Source organism: Sus scrofa, chromosome 12, assembly GCF_000003025.6.
Source record: "Sus scrofa isolate TJ Tabasco breed Duroc chromosome 12, Sscrofa11.1, whole genome shotgun sequence".
Classification (NCBI taxonomy): domain Eukaryota; kingdom Metazoa; phylum Chordata; class Mammalia; order Artiodactyla; family Suidae; genus Sus; species Sus scrofa.
Genome location: NC_010454.4, coordinates 60,765,315 through 60,777,479, shown reverse-complemented (window position 1 = coordinate 60,777,479; position 12,165 = coordinate 60,765,315). Strand labels below are relative to the sequence as shown.

The following is a 12,165-nucleotide window of genomic DNA, read 5'->3' as shown; positions in this document are numbered from 1 at the left end:
GAGCTGGCTGTTGGTTGGGGTGGGGGATATAGCTGCCCAGAGCCGCCAGGCCCTGAGTGAGGTTGCCGTTTTCTCGTCACAATTTATTTGGGCGACAGGTGAGGCCTCCCCTAGGACCCTCGGTAGAGGCCTGGTGCCTTGGGTGGTGGGTCGGGGGAAGTCGGTGGTGGTGGGTGGGTGATTTCTTTCCAGCTCCCCACCCCGCCAAGCCCCTGCCCTTTTTAAAAATTTTTATTTATTCATCTTTATTTTTAGAATTTTGTCACAGTTGTACAGTGATCATCACAAACGGATTTTATAGCGTTTCCATCCCCCACCCCCGCCCTTCTTTTCACCCAATTTTCTGAAATTTCCAAAGGGGCAGCCCTGGGCCTCACTGCCAGCCTCGCACCCGGGAGCCCAAGGCCACCTCTAGCAGGGAGAGGCCCACGCACAGGGGGGGCAGGGTGGGTGGGAGCCGAGAGGGGCCCCATGACGGCCCCTTCCCCGCTCTGTGACACGAGGGGTGGTGACATCAGCTCCTAGCGGGGCGGACGGAGGGTGAGAAGCGAACCCCCCCCCAGGCCCTCTGGCCACAGGAGGGACCCAAACGTGCTGGCACACGCTGCTACCGTGACACCCACTCCCTTCCACGGTCCGAGGGCCACCGAGAGTTCAAGATCTGAGGGAGGCCCAGGCCAGTTTGGGGGAGAAGCCCTCTGCCCCCCAGGCCCTGCATGGGCTCGGGGGGCCCCCTTCTTCCCCCCACAAGCTGTTTCCTCTCCAGGCCAGGGTGGCCAGAGTGTCACCAGACCAGCTGTCCTCACAGGTGTAGCAGCCACGCTCCCCCCCAGCTGAGGCGGGGGGGGGGGGGGGGCTTCTTACCTCTGCGCCTGCGACCTGGCCAGAGGCTGTTTTCTTGGGGTGGGGGCCCAGCCCTCCCCGGCCCTCCAGCCGAGCTGGGGCCGGGCTCTTCCACCACCAGGCCTGGCGCCAGAAGGCCCTCTCCCCTCTCCCCAGCTTCCTCCAGCCCCTGCTCTGGGCAGCAGGGGTCCCAGGGCCCCCCACCTCATTCAGGAGGGAGGGGGTCAGGGCATCTAGGCCCGTGGGTCTCCAGGGCTGGGTCTGAGCAGAGTCTGGAAAATGTCAAGTGACTGAGCCGGTCGAAGCCCCCGAGGGTTCCTGGGCTCAGCCGCCGCCTCCTTTTCGGGGAAGGGCAGGCTGGGGTTTGGGTGGGTGGCCTCTCGGAGAGCAGGGTCGCAAGCGGGAGTGGACGTGAACTTCAGGCCGGGGGCGGGGGTCCGAGCGGCCGGGCCTGCAGGGGGAGGGGCGGCTGGGGAGAGGCCCCCGGCGCGCGCGGCGGGCTGCCTTGAAGTCGCCGGTTTAAATGGCGTGTTTGTTTGGAGAGGCTGCTGGGGGAGGCAGCGCCCCACTTGGCGCCGCCGCTGCCGGAGGGTCCGTGCGTTAGAAGCTCCCGCTTCGTCTCCGACTGAGGAAGGGCGGGCGTGGAGGCGAGCAGGGCGAAGGCCGAAGGGGGGCTCGGCGCCCGGCCCGGCCCGGCCGCCCTCGGTGTGCGGAGGGAGCGCGGAGGGAGGCGCGGGAAGAGTGCGCGGGCTCCCCGCCCCCACCACACCCGGTTCCAATATTCGCCGAGAAGCACGCGGCTCCTAATCGGGCCTTTCCAGGCGGAGATTTAAACGCGCGATGCCCGCGCAGGGGCGGGGGCCGCGGGCCGGGGGAGGCGCTTGGAGTCCGGAGCCGCCGAACGAGGTGAGGAGCCCGCGTCCTCGGCGGCTGGGGCGGGCGCGCAAACCCGAGAGGCGGGTAGGGAAAGGGGGGCAGGTTAAAAATAACCCTCTCCGGCTGGGAAGCTCGCGCGCGCTCTCTCGCCTCGTTCGGTGCCAGAGGACTCCAGGGGAGGTGGCGTTGGGGAGGGCAGAGCGGGATTCCCCCTCCTCGGCGGGCGGGCTGCCCGCCCGCCTGCGCGCCGCGGCGGCACGTGTGCGGGGCCGCGCGCCCCGAGCCCCCGCGCCCGGCCGGGGCGCCCCCTCCGCGGGACCCGGCGCAGCTGGCGACGGCCCCGCCCGCAGCCTCCCGCGGCGGAGGGAAGCGCTCCGTTCTGCATTATTTACGAGCGTTAATGGGTTTGGGGCGCGCGGGTGGGGGCAAGGGCGCGGTGGGGACCGAGGCACCGGGGCCGGGGCGCGCGGGGCGGGAGCGGGGCGGCGGCTCCGCGGCGGGGGGGGCGGCTGCCCGCACCCTGGGGCTCCGGGCACACCTCTCCGCCCGCGCCGGGGCCGCGCGGGCCTTTGATTCTGCCCGTCGGCCTCCGTCCTCCGCGTCCTCGCCCTTCCCGAGGCGCGGGGAGGGGGTGCGGGCCGCCCGCCCCGCCCTGCGCGCCCCTCGCGGCCGCCGCCGCCGCCGCGTCCCCGACGCAGCCCGGGCCTCATTTATCATCATCTTTGGTCAAGTGGAGTGTGCAAGGAACAGCTGCTTCACTCGGCTGACTTCCGAGGGCGGCTACAGCGGGAATCGGGGAGATGAATGATGGGGGCGGGGGGGCGCAGCCCCCGGGGTCCCACCGCGGGCAGGAGGGAGGCGCGCAGCGTCCGGCGCCGCCTCCGCCTCGTGGCGAGAAGAGCGCCCCTTTCTCGCTCCCGGCGCCTCCGAGGGCGGGATCGCGGCTGGAGGAGCCCGAGGTCGCCGCGACCTTGCTGGGGTCAGCGGGTTGGGCGGCGGCGCCGCGGCGTCTTTGGTGGCGCGTTCCGGATTGGCGCAGCGGCCGGGAAACCGGGCGGGGGGGGCCCCAAATAGAAGGTGAAATTTTACCTGCCCCTGAGGGAGTCCTGCGGATTTTCTGCCGGCAGCGGCAGGCGCACTGCCTTTGTCTTACACGGCTGAGACATCTGTTGCGGGGGGGCGGCGGGGCCGCAAAACACCCCCGCACGCCCCGCGCCGCTCCCCATCCCCCGCTCGGCCGGCGCCCAGCTCCCGCGCCGCGTTCACCCCGCCGCCGGCGCTGCGCCCCCCGCCCCCGTCCCGCACCGCGCCCGGGGCGGCGGGGGCGGGCGGGGGTGGAAGGGTTCATGGCCCAGTCGCGGACCCTAATCGTCGGACCCGGGCCCGCTTGGTTTCGGTTGCCCTAAGTAGAGACTGAATGCGCAATGAACGGAGTCGGCGGGCCAACCCGAGAGCCGGCGGTACTCGCCCGGAGCCGCATTCCCCCCGCGGCTGACTCGGACCCGCGACTGCCCCCCGGCCCGGCCCCCTCCCTCTTTTCTCTCCCTTAATAATAAAATTATACCGAGCCGTTTGCGGTGTGGCAGGCGGCCAGCAAAGCGTTGCTTTAAACGCCGCCGTCTCACAATTAGGCAGCGAGAGGATTTGACACGCCGTGGCGGCCTGACAGGCGGCTTCCTCCCCTGGGCGGGGGCGCCGGGCCCGCGGCTCCCCCGGATGGAGCGGGGCTGGGCCGGGGTGTCCGAGGCGGCGACGACGGGAGGGGAGGCTCCGGGGGAGGCCGGGTGTCAGGAGCGAGGATCTGCCCCCGTTTTGGCCCCGAGCTCTGAGTGTATTTGCTGGTTGGCAGAGGGGCCTTCTGGGGCCCGGAGCTGTGGGGGCTTCGCAGTCCTGCTGCACCTCCCGGACAAGTCCTTGTCCCTGTCCGGGCTTCTCTTGACCGCCCGCCGAAGGAGGAGGAGGACGAGGTTTGACCCCCAAGACGGCCTGCAGACAGTGACTTCTGGCGGTTCCTGGCCCACAGCCGCCGGCCTGATTGGCCACGTCGAGGTGGGGGGGGGATGCGGTCACCCCGAAGACGAGAAACAAGTCAGAGACCCCACTCCAGCTCGGGCCACGGACCGGGGGCCCCGCAGAGTGGGGGGGAGTGGCCCTTGCCCAGGAGCAGGGACGCCAGGCAGCTAACGAGTGGGGGTGACTTTGCAGGACTGCCAGGGCTGGGCGCCCTGAGGACAGAGGGCATCGGACCGGTGGCAGCAGCAGCCGGGCCAGCAGAGGTGGGGGAGGGGCGGCGCCCCCGTCGGGTGGGCCCCCCTCCTCCGAGAGGGAGGGCCTCCTCTTTGCAGCCTGCCCAGACCACCTCCTCGCCGCACCTGCCGAGCCCCCAGTGGCTGCCGGCGTGTCTGTGGGCGCAGGAGCCGCGCTGCTCTTGCCGCTGTGTCGGCCGTTGCGCAGACTGGACTCGAAGGAGAAGCCGGTTTGATGCGTGAGCCGGGCTCAGGGACCGAAGGGCTGTGACCCAAGGCGCTGTGGGCCAGGGCAGACAGAGAGGCTTTGTCTTCTCTTCCTGGTTGGTTGGCTGCTGCGCTGCCCTGGCCTCCGGGCCTCTAAGCATCCCTCGGGCTGTGGTGAGGGTTAGGCTGCACACCCTTGCCCATCCTGGCCTTCCTTCCAGGCAGCTCCAAAAGGGCACCTCCTGGGGTGGTTTCTAGGCTTAGTGCCTAAGACCCAAGAGATGAAGCCCCTGCCTCCCCCAGGCAACATCCTGGTGAGGCAGCTCATTAGGCCATTAATTATGTAATTAGCACTGTGATGACTGCCACCAGGGAGCCCTGCAGGGACCCAGAGGCTTGGGGAGGGGTGGCAGAGTCTCCACCTTCGGTGCCTGGCGCGGAGGCTCTAAGGAGGGCTGTGAGTCCCTCTGGGCCTCAGGCCACCCAGCTCTAACCCGCACGTCTCTCGTCTCTGCTCCCCCTTTCTGCAGGGCTCATCCTCCCCGCCCCCCACAGCCTCGCTGCTCACCCAGGCCTCTTCTCCCAGAGGCCAGGGAAGGTTCTCGGGGCTCCTGCCCTCCCTCCTTCGCAGCAGGTGCCTGGCAAGGCCCCGCCGCACACAGGCCACATTCCACGTGCGTGGGACACCAGGGAGCTTGGCTCAAGTGTAGCCGACACAGCCGTTACCTGGAACTGTGGGGTGTTAAACTCTTAGTGGATAACTTTTTATTTTTTACTTAAAATTTTTATTTTATTTTTTTGGTCTTTTTGCCTTTTCTAGGGCTGCTCCCACGGCATATGGAGGGTCCCAGGCCAGGGGTCAAATCGGAGCTGTAGCTGCAAGCCACAGCAGTGCGGGATCCAAGCCGTGTCTGCAACCCACACCACAGTTCACGGCAACGCCGGATCCTTCACCCACCGAGTGAAACCAGGGATCGAACCCACAACCTCATGATTTCCCGTCAGATTCGTTTCCACTGCGCCACGACAGGAACTCTAGTGGGTAACTTTTTTTTAAACAAGAGAGGCCTCTTTCTGTAAGGCACTTAGAGGCCCCCGGCCTCGGGGCCCACAGGCAGCAGTCCGCCCGAGCAGTTTCCTACCCCCTGGATAGGTGCCCAGCAGCCAGGCCCAAGGGAATGCCTCTGTGTCTAGTGAACAGGAAGAGTCGTGGCCACCAGCCCCTCGCCCTCACCCAGGTGTGCTCTGTACCTCCAGGCGACTGCATTCTGGGTGTTTTCACAGAGTTTTGATGATTGGAGTCTGTACATATACACGATTGTTTGAAGTTGCTGGTCTTTCAGTGGCAAATGCATTTCCAGTAGTCCATTTGTACCCTCGTCTCGTATCGCTGGGGTTCGATACTGTATCTGCATGTGCATGATTTCCTGCCTTTACTGGTGACCTTTCTCATTTGTAATTTTCTTGCTTGCTTGCTTGTTTGTTTTTTAGGGCTGCACCTGAGGCACATGGAGGCTCCCGGGCTAGGGGTCGAATCGGAGCTCAGCTGCTCGCGATCTGAGCCTCGTCTGCGACCTTCACAGCAACGCCGGATCCTTAACCCACTGAGCGAGGCCAGGGACTGAACCCACAGCCTCATGGACACTGGCCGGATTCATTACCACGGAGCCACAAGGGGAACTCCCGTAATTCTCTCGTTGCTGGTTGTGGCCTTTTTTTCCCGTCCAGCTAATAAGTCCCTTCCGTAGCTGTTGTGAAGCTGCTTTAGTGGTGCTTTGGGTTGTCTGTGAAGCTCTTGATTTCTCCTTCAAATGTGAATGAGAGCTTTGCTGGGTAGAGTCATCTTGGCTGGAGGTATTTTCCTTTCCTCACTTCAAGTGTGTCCAGCCCTCTCTTCTGACTTGTAGTTTCTGCGGAAAATCAGCGGGCAAACCGCCTGGGGTTCCCTTGTGTGGTATCTGTTGCTTTTCTCTGGCTGCTTTCCGTGTTTTCTTTTTGGCTTTGACTCCGGTCGATTTGGTTAATAATGGGTGTCGCGGAGTGGTCCCGCTTGGGTTCACTTTGACGGTACCTGCTGTGCCTCCTCGGTTCGGTTCGAGAGGGTGATGCCTTTCCCGTGTTGGGGAAGTTGTCCGCTCTCAGGGCCTCAAATGCCTTCGCTGGCCTCTCTCTCTGTCCTCCTGCGGCGCTGCTGTACTGCGAGCGGCGGTGGGTTTAAGGTTGTCCCAGAGTTTCCGAGGCTCTCATTTCATTCTGCTTGCTTTTCTGCATCAGCAGTTTCCACCAGCTTCCTCGTTCCTCTGCCTCCCGTAATCTGCTCTTGGTTCCTTCTAGTGAATTTTTAATTTCGGTTACTGAGGTTTGGATCTCTGCTTGTTTAATCACTAAGTCCCCGTGTCTTTATTCACATTTTCTTCTAATTTATCAGTCCTTGCCGCCAGCGTTTTCCCCAAGATCTTGGGTCATCTTTGCTCTCATTATTCTGAAATCTTTTTTTTTTTTTTTTTCCATGGAGGCTGCTCATCTCAGGTCACTTAGCTGTTTTGCTGGGTTTTTTTCTAGTTCTCTCACCTGGCTTATGTTCCTCTGCCTTCTCATTTTGCATAGCTTGTCATCTGGTCTCCTTTTTGCAGGCTGGAGGGTGGTAGCCTGTCTTGCTTCTGGTGCCTGCCCCCCTGGTGAGTGAAGAGGGTACTGGGGTTTGCAGCCGGCTTCTTGGTGGGAGGGACGGTGCCAGCCCACTGGAAGGTGGAGCTGAGTCTCGTCCCTCTGGTGGGTGGGGTTTTTGTCTCTGGGTGTGACTGGAGGTGGCTGTGTGCCTGGGAGGACTGTAGGCGCCTTTTTTGCTGATGGGTCTGGCTGTCTGGCCTGGGGCATCTCAGCCCTGATGGGCGGTGCCAGGTTTCTCCAAAATGGCCACCTCCAGGGCAGCTCAGGCCTATGACTATTCCTGGGACCTCCGCCTCCAGTGTCCTGTCCCCACAGGGAGCCACAGCCGCCCCCTGCTTTCCCAAGACCCGCAGTACATCTGACCAGAAATGGAGCCCCTGCTGTGCCCCGGGACCCAGGGCACATGCAGTCCTGTGTGGGCCCCGCAAGAGTGGAGTCTGCCCCCTGCCCCCGTGGAGCTCCTGTGCACACGCCCGCTGGCCCTCAACGCCCAGTGCTCCGGGGCTCCGCCTCCCCGTGCCAGGCCCCTGGGCTGGGGAACCTGACGTGGGGCTCGGAGCTCTCCCTCCTGGAGGAGCGTCTCTGTGACAGTTCCTTTCCAGTCTGCGGGTCACCCCCCCGCCCCCCAGCGGGGGTGTGATTGCTTATATCACAGAAGCGCCCCCTCCTACCATCAAGATGTGGCTTCTTTGTCTTTGGGTGTAGGATATACTTTTTGGTAGTTACAGTCTGTTTGATTGATGGTTGTTCAGCAGTTAGGTGTAATTTTGGTGTTTTCTTGAGAGGAAGTGAGCTTAAGTCCTACGCCACCATCCTGTCCCAATCCTCGAGAAATCAGTATCTGTTTTCGTAGTAGGTTAACGTGACATTTTAAACAACGACATGCAGCAAACAGCACATATGGGACTTGGGGGGATGCATGGCTGTGAACAAAGCAGGCAAGAAATGCCTACTCTCGTGGACCTTACTTTCTCTAAGGGGCGAGGCAGTGATAAAGCCAACCAGGAGTTCCCTTGTGGCTCAGTGGGTTAAGGATCTGGCAGTGTCACTGCTGTGGCACAGGTTCGATCCCTCTACCAGGGAACTTATGCATGCCATGGGCTTGGCCAAAACGAAAAATCCAGTCAGCCAGCCATGGGGCCTATTGCCTCGGAGGCGGAGTTAGGAGACATACGGGTTTCAAACTCGGTGGTTAGGGTTGCTCCCTGGGTGACACGAACAAAGACTTGGAGGCCAGGGGGCCCTGCAGGTGTCTGAAAGGGTAGTCCCAGCAGAGGAAAGGCAGTGCAAAGGCCCTGGGGCTCAGAGAGGGGCCGGGCGGACCACCAGCTTGGCACCTGGGGAAGCCCTGGGGACCAGGCTGGGCCGGGTGTTCTCTGCCTCCCGTTGCAGCCAGAAGACAGATCCTTCGTTGTCTCCACTGTACCGTCTCCTCTAGAGCAGACTGGGGGCCCCCCATGGGCCCCCACAGGCCCCCATGCCCGCCTCTGGGCAGCCCCTTGTTCTGCGCAGCAGCCGCAGCCCGCCTTCTTTCTCTCGTTTTGACAGGGTGGCGGTGCCTTTCGCTGAGTGGTGAGTCAAATGATGGAAAAGCAATTACTGTCCACACAGACTGATGAGCATGGAGCTGGTAATAAGCGATCCTCCCCCCGCCCCCCCGCACCAGGAGGCTCTTGAATGCCAGCCGCCGGCTGCTGCCGTGTCCCTTCTTGCCACCCACCCTTCCCAGAGCGGAGGGGCTCTGGCTGTCCGTCTGCCCCTCAGCCCTGGCTCCTGGGGCCCCTTGGACCCGCTGGTGCTCGCGTCCCGGAAACTGCGCCGAGACGGGGCGGGGGCGGCATAGCTTAGGGTCGGACGGAGCGGAGAGTTTGGCTCAGCTGTGGGATCCGGCACGTGACGCCACTCCCGCCGGAAGTGCGGTCAGGGGGCGCGGCCTCGTGGCCTCCTGGGGGGCGGGGCCTGAGGGGGGGGCAGGGGCTCGACTGTCTTGGCCCTTGGGGGGAGGCCGCGTTCGTGGACGTGGAGGGAAGGCTTCGCAAACGTCTGAAGCCTCCAGACACTTCTGCACCCCCATCCCCTAGCACCCTCCAAAGGGCCCCGAGACCCCCCCCAGGCCCTGCGGAAGGGCTGGGGGGCCTTTAGGGGTTCGCCCGTGGCCCCAGGAAGGAGGGGGCTGCTGCTAAGTGTGTGGTGGTGTCGCCCATGTAGGGCGGCCATCCTGGGGGGCGGGGCTGCCTTATTCTCCTTATTCTTCCTTAGGCCCCAGGACGGCCCCCCTCTGTCCCAAGCAGGCCGTCCTGGCGCAGGGCCCAGAGGCTGAGGGGCAGGGAAGCCCGTGGACCCCACAGAGCAGCCGATGATTTGAGAAACACGTTCTCGTCTTACTCCCGGTCTCATATTTACTCCTTGTCCCCCCCTCCCCAGCACATGGGGAGGCCCAAAGCGTTCCCACGCCCCCCCCCCCCACGCCGGGACACCCCCATCCCCAGCGCCTGAGCTGGGTGACTTTCCCCTCCTTCCTTGTTGGGCTCTACATTTTTTTCCCCCTGCGTCTACAAACGAGGAAACCAGGTCATCACACATCCTTGGGTAAGTGGGTGGGATGGAACCACGGCTGGGCCCCAGAGCTGCTGCTGGGAGCGCCCACCTTCTCGCCCCTGTCTCTGGGAACAGCTCCCTGCCGAAGCCCCCCGGGGAGTCGGGGGGCGGGGACCGGAGCCCCTGGGGAATGAGCGGCTCTGGGCCCGGTGCGTGTTCTCTGCGGTCGCCTGTGCGTGGGTGTCCCAAGCGTGCTTGGCTCCTGGAATAAAGGCAGGGCCTGAGCCGGCTTCTGCGCGCGGCCTCAGGAGTTGCAGCGGGGGGCCTACAACCCACCTTTGCTGGCAGCCCTTCCCTGTGGGTGGCCTCACACCAGGTCCTGGCCCACTGAGCTCCCCCCACCTTTCTCCGTAACAGTCAAGGCAGGGAGGTGCCGAGGCTCAAGCTGCCCCCCTACTCTGGGCCCTGAGAAGAAGGCCTTTGGGGGCTGCCAGCGATGAGCTGGGGGCACTGACGCGGTGGCTGCTGGGGGTGCCGGATGGATGGGGCCTGGCCCTGCTTTGTGCAGTTTCTCCCTGGTCCTGCGGCCTGGGTCGGCCAGCCTGCAGGTGCCCCCCCAGGCGAGTGTGGACGGTCTGGTGCATGGGCCTGACTTTCTCCTGGCTTCTTTCCAGGGTCCCTCCTGGCTTGGCAAGAGCTTGACAGCTGTGGCCTTGAACAAGTCCAGGGGGAGGAGGGGGGGGACCCTGGGCTGGACCAGGAGTCCCAGGAAGGTGGGCTCCTGGGCGCCCTCCCCTTCTCCCTGCAGCAGAGCCAGCCAAACCCTCAGCCTGTGCCCTCTGCCCCCCCTCCTCCCCAGCTTCAGAGGTCACCGTTCCTCTACAGAAGGGGCCTCTTCCCACCCCCACCCCAGCCCCCTTGTCAGTGTCTCTCCTCCTGTCCTTCTGCAAAGAAATCATAAGGAGAGAGCCTGAGGCAGCTCTTCTAGTGGCACAGCCCCATCTTCTCCTGGCAGAGCTGGTGAGCTGTGGGCCGGAGCAGTGGCCTTTGATGCTGTATCTTTGCGCCGGCTCCCCCGCCCCCACGCCTGAGTTGGAGGGTGGTGCCGCCGTGAGCATTTTTGCCGCCTCCAGCGGGCACGGGGCTTGCGGCTCTTAACGGCACCGTCTCGTCTCCGCGATGGATGCTCTCCGCGTCCAGCTGCTCCCGTGTCGGAAAACCCGCTGAACCCCGCTCGCGAAATTAAAAGATGCGGCAGCTGGGCCGCTTCAACAGGGAGGGGCACGGGTCGTAGCGCTCCCTGTTTTTAAATAATGTTTCTGGTAATGCGTTTTGGAGGATGCGAAAAAAAAAATAAAAAAAGCCGTAGCAATGGTAATGACATCCACAGGACACTCGGCAGGAAACGAGCGCGGTCTGGGACTAATAAAAGCCGAAATGTAATTTGTGCAGATATACGAGGCGCAGCCTTCAGAGTGGGCCTGGGTTTGCGAATTCCGGGCTCATAAACACGGCCCGGGCGGGGAGGGCAGGGCAGGGCAGGGCGCGGTGCCCTCCGCCTGGAACAGGTCCTCCAGGTCCGAGGCCGCTGCGGCGCCTGCTGCAGCAGGAGCAGCCCTGAGTGGAGGTGGCCTCGGCTCGCCAGCCCCGGGCCGGGCAGCGTGGCGCTGCCAAGGGCGCAGGGGAGCCCGGACTGGAGGTGGGGTCAGGAGGCGCCTCTGGGGCCTTTGGGTCACAGCGGGCACCTCTCTGGTGTTTGGTCCAAGTCCGGGATGGACTGAAGGGGGTCAGAGGGTGGGGCGCCTCGGACTGGGTGCCTGCGTCGAACTGGGCCCTGGGCCCTCCTGGGGGAACACTGGTTCCTCTCCAGGGCCACCGTGCTTCGGGCCCTGAGGCTGGGCCAGCTGACCACTGGGGGCAGAGGGAGGCTCTCCGCTCGGGTTCCCTCCCTCGTCAGCCACCCCCCAACCCCATGTCGTCGAGGTGGGATCTCAGGGTGAAGGGGCTGAGCCGGACCTGCTGGAGAGGCCCCTCCCTGCTCGCTGCTGTGCCTGCTCCCTCTCCTCTGGGCCCCCTTGTTTGTTTTCGGCCCCTCCCATTGCTCTAGAAGCTCCTAGCGGTGGCAAGCCACCCCTTCCCCCACCACATGTAAAGTTGCAGCCCGAGGGCCGAACCTGAGCCACAGCAGTGGCAACTCCAGGTCCTTAACCCACGGCACCACCAGGTAACTCCTGTTCTGCTTCTGGGTCGGGACCAGACACTGGAGGGTGAGGGCCTGGGCTGTGCAGGCCGAGCGGAGCCTAGCAGCGGCGGCGAGCAGCTGTGGGTTGAGCCGGCGCCCAGCCCTGGCTCTGATGCCCAAGCCTGGAGCCTCCTTGCTCTGTTCTCCGCTGGGAGGGTCTTGGGGGAACACAGCCCGGATGCTGCAGCCACCTCTGATGTGAAGCCAGTTGTTCTGCCCTGAAGGGCCCCCACCCCACCCCACCCCAGGGTCACTGCCTGACCCAGGATCCTGCTTTGGCGAGGTTGGACCCCACGTGCCCGCCCCAGCCCTTAAAATCATGAGCAGATGGGCTCTCAGCCTCACTCTGACCCGGTGGAGGCAGGAGGGGCCGACCAAGAGGGCCAGGGCGGCTTCAGGCTCAGAGGGCCTGCAGCTCCCACCCCTCAGCTCCCGCCGCCTCACTCTGGGCCTCGTAACCTGCTCAGGCACCTACGGTATCAAAAACAGGAGGCAGGTGCTGCCGTTGTGTGTTCCTGGGAGTCAGAGAAGGGGACGTTTTAT

General features: G+C 64.1%; 1 protein-coding gene across 7 annotated transcripts in view; it reads left to right on the top strand.

The window, feature by feature from the left end:
• RAI1 (retinoic acid induced 1) overlaps window positions 1-12,165 on the top strand; it is a 103,552-nt gene that overhangs the window by 77,231 nt on the left and 14,156 nt on the right. The window contains exon 3 of one of the 7 annotated variants that reach the window (XM_021068022.1): window positions 8,391-8,414. The exons of 3 other annotated variants lie outside the window; for them this stretch is intronic. The gene's annotated coding sequence lies outside the window, so the exon portion shown is untranslated. Of the gene's footprint in view, window positions 1-865; window positions 1,750-8,390; window positions 8,473-9,634; window positions 11,605-12,165 lie in introns of those variants that run through there. 3 more of the 7 variants (XM_021068027.1, XM_021068024.1, XM_021068025.1) reach the window with 3 other exon arrangements.